This window comes from Salvia miltiorrhiza, chromosome 2 (assembly GCF_028751815.1).
Source record: "Salvia miltiorrhiza cultivar Shanhuang (shh) chromosome 2, IMPLAD_Smil_shh, whole genome shotgun sequence".
NCBI classification, from domain to species: Eukaryota; Viridiplantae; Streptophyta; class Magnoliopsida; order Lamiales; family Lamiaceae; genus Salvia; species Salvia miltiorrhiza.
Window position 1 is genome coordinate 5,255,196 of NC_080388.1, and position 7,406 is coordinate 5,262,601.

Here is a 7,406-nt window from a genome sequence, read left to right on the forward strand (position 1 = left end):
CAGTGATCAGGGGTCTCATTTCTGTAATGCCACTATCAGAGCATTAACCAAGAAGATGGGGGTGACACACAAGGTCACCACTGCATATCACCCCCAAGCAAATGGCCAAGCCGAAATTTCCAATAGAGAGATAAAGAGCATCCTGGAGAAGGTGGTACACCCCAACCGCAAGGACTTGAGTAACCACTTGGGAGATGCGTTGTGGGCATACAGAACCGCTTTCAAAACACCCATTGGAATGTCCTCATTCCGCTTGCTTTATGGGAAAAGATGTCATTTGCCTGTGGAGATCGAACATAAGGCGTACTGGGCAATCAAGCAAATTAACCTCAGTATGACCCTAGCAGGAGAGGCAAGAAAGTTGCAGCTGAGTGAGTTGGAAGAGCTTCGGTTGGAGGCTTACGACAATGCGGTGCTCTATAAAGAGCGAACCAGAAGGATCCATGATGCCAAGCTCAGGAAGAAGGAATTCTTGGTGGGACAAAAAGTCCTACTTTTCAATTCACGCTTCAAGATGATGGCTGGGAAGCTTCGTTCAAAGTGGTCAAGACCATTCGTGATCAAAGAAATTTTTTCAAACGGAAGCATTGAAGTATATGATCACAATGGAGTTGATACGTTTGTGGTGAATGGGCATCGCCTAAAGCCCTATCATGAGCTGGCTGAAGTAGAAAAGGAGAAGGAGGAATGCCACCTTCTCGACCCTGAATACGAGTAAAGAGTGAAGGAAGGTCGAGCTCAAGACGGGAAATAAGAGCGCTTGCTGGGAGGCAACCCAGTGTGGTTACTTCGGTATGGTCTATACCGAATTTTCTTTTCTTTTAAGTTGTTTTGTTTTGTTTGGATGCACTAACTTGCAAGAGAAATGGGCCGGAGAAAGCATAAAGGCGGAGGCCCAGTGGTGATTTCAAACCCACTTTGCATTGCAAAGTGTGTAGGTGGAGGATTTGGAGTTTTGCAAGCAGAAGAGGGCTAACCGGGGAAGGATGACGTCAGAAAGGCGGATGCAGCAGACTGACATGATGTGATGGAAACGTTTGGGTTTCCGAAGGAAAATTTGAATTTCAAATTTTGGGGAGATTATTCTTTCCTTAATTCAAAAATCTGCCATAACCACTACCCCCACTTCTCCCAAAAACCTTAAATCTCCATAACCGCTACACACGAACTTCACCACATTCGGACCCCGCCTTGCAGATCTGCCACAGGTGGCTGGCCTACAACATCTACGGCCGGCTGGAAGGTTCCAATGTGGTCACCCAACAGGAAGTCTTCCTGTTGTGGTGCATGATGGAGAGGAAAAAGGTGAACTTCGGGTTCACCGTGGCGCTTCAGTTTCAGTATGGGGTAACCCATACCAACAAGTTCCTTTCACTCTGCCCACTGGTGACCATTTTGGCAGAAAAGCTCATTAAGTTCGACACAGAGAGCCCGGACGACGCAGCTCTGGCCGAAAGTCGCCTTCTGGACTTAGGCAGGTTCGTGCGATGGAGGGTGGTCGAGGCAGACGAAGACGGGAGATACCGTTTGGTGTATCCTGAGGGAGCAGCAGCTGGGCCAGAACCGAGGAGGCCACTAGAGCAAGATGCACCCCGCCTTGTCAGCAGCGAGAGCGTGATGTTGTTAGCAGAGATGAAGGAAGTGAAAGACGAGCTGCTGATGCTGAGCGCGGAGATCACAACCCTGAGGAAGGCTATGGATGCTGGTTTCAAAGCAATCATGGACCGGCTGGATGCGGAGGCGAGGTCCTCCGACCAAAACAACTAAGTTCTTTTCCCCTGAACTCGTAGATTAGGTTTTATTTTGTCTTTTGCTTTTTTTGTTTTAGCGTCTGTTTAATCTGTGTTTCAGTCAAGTCTACTTGCATTGTTTGATGGTGAAAGATTGTGCATGCTGATTTCGGTCTTGTAACACCCCGTACTTTTCCTTATATTGTGAGATAGTGTCTTAACACTATTGAGAGTACTGAGATGTCGAGATGCGAGACTACTTTTTTTTTTATGACCAGATAAGACAGATTGTCTTTTAATTAGAGATACGAGTGAATAAACCAATGATGGAGTTAGAATGATGAGATTCGAGAAATGAGTTGAGCTAGAGATGCTGATTGAATTGAGTTGAGATTTTATTGTATTTTCGACTGCCGGGAATAGATTTATCAGATACCGAGTTATCAGAGATTGACTGACCTATTAAGAAAATAGGAATAATGAGTTGACATAGAGTCGAGGAAGAAAGAGTGAGAACCTTGATGAAAAGAGTCGGTCAGAGAGACGTCTAGTTTGTTTGTGTTTGTCGACTGCTTTGATGTGACATTATGTGAAGTTACGTGACTGATTGATTATGTGATTTTGGTGACGTGTGTCATTATGACCAAGTTATTATGATTTTTATTTGAGACTTTAGCATTTGGAATTTTGATCAAGTTTCCAAAGCAAGTGTGGTTTATTTTTATCGAGAAATCGAATGATGCCGGTTTATGAAAATTTTTCCAAGCATAATTTTTTTTAAATGATTTTTCCTACGAAGGGGAATATTATAATTGAGTGAGTGCACTAATATTAGTGCTATAATTATTATTTTTGGTCACATGAATAATTATACTATGGTACCTTATTAATGAGTAACATTTCCATAGTTATTGTGATTTTTATTTAATCACCATTCTCACACTTTATTTTAATTTCTCTACCACATGATTAAATGCCACAAATTGCCAAGTGTGGAGATTGAGAGAGTAGAGATTGAGAGTGTGTTTATTGAGAGAGAGTAGAGATTGAGAGTGTAGAGATTAGAGAGAGAAGTGTAGAGATTAGAGTGAGAGAGATCAATGCATTAATTGCATATATTCCCTAAGATCACAAAATATTTCATAAGATCTTCAAATCTCCCTTAAGATTCACAAGATCAATTTAAATCTTACAAAGTAAATTCTCTCTCCCTCACTTCACAATTTTCGGCCACTCCACCTCTCTCCCTCACTCATCATTTTCGCCCAACACACTCATCTCCCTCATCTCTCATTTCCTCCATTTTCCTCCATTAAAGAAAACCTTCGGAGCTTCCAAAAATATTACCAAACACCTCAATCCACTCTAAATTATTCCATAAACACATTCTAGCCACTTATAATCAAGAGAATCCTTGAAGAAGAGCTCCAAAGTTAGAGTGAGAAAGTGTGAACTTTGGTAAGAAATTTGGGTGAGTGACCATGTTTTTCCATAAATCTTGCTTGAAGGATGTTGTGTGTGTGTATTCTTGAAAGATTGAAGCAAGAAAATCACCCCCTCCCTATTTACTAAATTTTCGAAAAAAATGGGTCTTCACCCCTTCAAAAAATTTTCTTTTTCTTTTCTTGATTTGGGGTGAAAAATGAGATTTACATGATGTGTGTTGATGATTGATTTGTGTTGAGAAGTATGTGCCTTGAGATGTGAAACTTCGATGGAATTTAGTTCACCCAAAAATAGGAACTTTTGAGTCAATGATTTAAATGATGAATTGATGATGTAGTTGAGTCTATGAGAGGTATATGATGATGATTGATGGAGTAATTTGAGTATATGATGTCAATTGATGAGTTGGATGTGAGTTAGTTTAATAAAATTAGGGATATGTGTATCTATGCTCTAATGTGTGAATTGATGGTTTATATGTGAGATTAATTGGTTAAAAATGATAGATCTATGAATGGGTTAAAGATTCATATGTGTTTATAAATTTTCAAAGAGTTTAGTTTAGTAAAAATTAGGACTTTTTGGTCTATGTGTTATTAAGTGATTTTGGCTTAAGATATATGTTTTTAAGCATGATAGTAGTGTCTTTGTATCTTTGATTAAGTCTATTGTAAGCTAAATAAAATTTTGACTTAGTTTAGTTTGTATGAGTTTTGAGTTCTTATATGAAGTGAGTTTGATGCTTGGTAAAATGAGGTCTAAATTGCTCTATGACCATTATGTGAATTTTTGTCATGTTTTGTTAAGAGTTTTATGTTGATACATGGATTTTCATTAAAATCTAGTTTACATGATATAAAGAGAATAAATATGGGTATAATGAGTTATATGATGTAAAAGATCATGTTTGAGTATTTGAGTAAATTCGAGCATGAAAATGAAAGAGAATTTGTTTGATGCGTTCGTTGAAACGTTTTTCATGAGATTTGAGTTTATGATGAAAGAAAAGAGTCGAGATTGAGTATTATGAGTATTATGTTGTACTTGAATGTTTTTGAGTGTTATAAGTGCTTAAAATGAGCTTTGATGAGTTTGCCTTGATGAAATGTTGAGTTGAGCATGTTTGCTTGTGTGTGTGATTCGGAGTCGTTTTTCATGACGCACTGACCTACTGTTTTCGAGGGGTTTTTGATACCCAATGATGAGGACTGTAATTCCCATCAACGCTGTGCTTAGCAATCTAAGCCTATTTTACCTTATTATTACTATTATTATTATTATTAGCTGCTCTGACTGCACAGCGCTGCCGCGCTGCTTTGGTCTGCGCTGCTCTGCTCTGGTCTGCGCTGCTCTGGTCTGGCTGTGCAGCTCTGCTGCGCTGTTCTGCTCTGGCTGCGCAGCTCTGCTGCGCTGCTCTGGTTTGGCTGCGCGGCTGCACGGGAAAGCTACTTGGCTGCGCAGGAAGGCACCTTGGCTGCGTGGGAAGGTTTCTGTGTGCAATCATTCTTCACTCCATCTACTTAGGTGGATTTCTTACTCTTTTATCCAAGATATCCGATCGTACCTGCGCTGTTAGTTTCTGTAATAATAATAACAATAGTAATAATAAGGTAAAATAGGCTTAGATTGCTAAGCACAGCGCTAATGGGAATTACAGTCCTCATCACCCAAACACCATGAAAATTTTATGGTAAGTATATTTGAGAGTTTTGAGCATACCGGTAAAAGTTTAAGTCTTTTGGACTTCGTTTACTATTTTTATAAAATGTAAAACTAAAACTGCTACGTTCTACCGAATTGTTCGATGAGTAGCTAATAGAGTCACCTTTTCCAGTAGCTTTCCTTAGTGTTCTGGAATCCAAATTTTTATGGTTGAGACCTGAGTGTCTTAGATAAGTACCCACCAAATTTCAGACCTTTTTGACAACGTTTACGATTTTTCAAAAATCAAACTTTTCGGTTGCTAAAAACTGCCGAATATGGTAGACTGTAGTAAAACAGTCATATCTCCTAAAATACTTGGAGTTTTTGATCCTACTTTTTTTCAAATGAAACTAGACTAAAAGAGGTTTATTTTGGTATATGTTGTGACCCCAGGAGAGTTCTGTACAGAGTCTGGTGAGGTTTTAAAGTTGAGTCAGTGCAGAGTGAAGTTCGTTTTTGACTTGTCTATGTGTGTTTTTCATATGCTTAAGTGTTTATACTTTTTTATGTGCTTGATTGCTATGAGTTTGAGCCGAGTTGTGAGTTAAGTCGATAATAGGACGTGTGAATCCTTAGAAGCCGAGTATACCTAGGGATTGAGTTTTAATGGATAAATAGACGTTGAGTGAGGAGTTATAGTTAAGATGAGATTGGACTTAGAAATTGAGTTTCTACATAAGGTTTGTTTTATCACATGAACCTTCGATGACGATGACGATGTGATGATGACATATGAAGGCCCGAGCGAGACAAAGAAGTAAGTTGCCTGATTTCTTTCCAGGATTAGCGAAGGACTTCAGGTGGGCAATATTTTGAGTATACGTATATCGTATGAGCTTTCTAAAATGATTTGATGATGTTATGAGTTTATCAAATGCTTTGAGATAAATGATGTTTGAGAACTGTTTGACTTGCCAATTTTTGATGTTGAGCTTGTGTGTTACCCTCTACTGATGAGATGAGACGAATTCGGTCCTGCCACAAGCGGGATTTTGTGCACAGAGGTGACTGCGAGCCGTCTTCGGGTCGGCCGGTCACGGTACTTGAGAGGGAGGCCTACTTCTCAGTACCTTGATAATGATGAGTTGTAGATGTGGTATATGCATGATGAGTACTTTGATAGCGCTATCGTTTATTTATGATATCTTGATTATGAAAACTGCATGCACAGATTCATTTACGCTAACCTTATTCCTGTGTATTGCTGAGATGTGGCAAGTTTCAAACTTATAGCTCTAAGAGCACTTTTCTTGTTTTTCGGCTTTTGCCCACTGAGTATTATGTACTCACGCCCTGCATATATTTCTAAATGTGCAGGCTAAGCAGGGAGCGAGATTGGTCTGGTGCTGGTGGGGGAGAGTTTCAATCGATGTATTTTGAATTTCTATTTGCCTTTATGATAATAGAATCTTGATGTGTGAGATACTTAGTTTTCTTTTGAAATCAAGCAATACTCTCACGGTTATGTGTCTTCATATATATAATCGGTTCGCCTTTTGCTGCGATACTCTGCATATTATGCTTCCTTACGAAAAATGAGCTATACCCGTTTTGCTTTTGTTCGTGAAATTCCTGATAATTAAAAAGTTATGACAATGTTGATGTTTTTACCCTTGGGCTAATTTTATGAAGATTTTCCTTAGCATGCTTTGATGTGAGCTTCCGCATGACGTTCACCTAGTTCTTCTTATCTTTTATTCTTTAAAAATAGTCGTATCGATACTCGTACCCCGCTATTACTAGCGTCGGGATTTCGGGCTGCGACAGGCCTTGGTATGAATTGGTGGATTGAGTATGAAATGCATGATGGTAGTTGTGAGGTTACTGAGAGTACCCCACCGGTGAGATCAGGGCCAAATTGAAAAAAAAATGCATGTTTCTGGTGAGAATTTGTTGTGACTAGGAAATCTAGACTTTGTTTGAGGACTTATTTTGCTAGTACATGACTTGTGTGATTTGGGCACGATTCTTTGATTTAGGGCCCCAGATTCTTCTTTGTTGTTTAATGTGAAAAGAATCCCTTGTATGCCAATTTGAGCCGAATTCATTCTTTCTCGAGCCTTGCTATTGCTATATCTAGGAGAAAGAATTTATGAAGTGAATAAAATGGTGAACAAGGAATTATAGGAAAGAAATAAAATCTGGGCACAAAAAAAAAATTATTTGATGAATGAAAATGATTGCCCACAAAAAAATCAAAGAAAAGATGAACCCCATTGAAAGCGGGGGAATAAAGGGTTGGTTGTAGCTGTACTGAACGTGTATAATGAGTAAGGGTGATACTGAAATTAGCCACTGGACCATATTTACCTCACCGTAGCTCCGTATACCCCATTACAACCCAACAAAGACCCTCTGATGAGTCATGCTAGTGTGCTTAACTTGTAGTCTTCAATCAAATTCTTAGAAGAACTGGCACAGCAAAATATGAGTGTATACACTTAGCCCGGTACTTGAGCGAGAAGAGAGACTACCATCACACTTTATGCATGATCATTACTCTGGTTTGTGGTCTGACTGAACTGA

General features: G+C 39.4%; 1 long non-coding RNA gene across 1 annotated transcript; it reads left to right on the plus strand.

Annotated features, from left to right (window-relative positions):
- The first annotated feature begins 2,907 nt into the window (after positions 1-2,907).
- On the plus strand, positions 2,908-6,438 carry LOC131012799 (uncharacterized). Its single transcript, XR_009097451.1, has 3 exons — positions 2,908-3,201; positions 5,619-5,680; positions 6,198-6,438. It is a non-coding gene; the product is annotated as an uncharacterized LOC131012799 (long non-coding RNA).
- Positions 6,439-7,406: the final 968 nt, after the last annotated feature.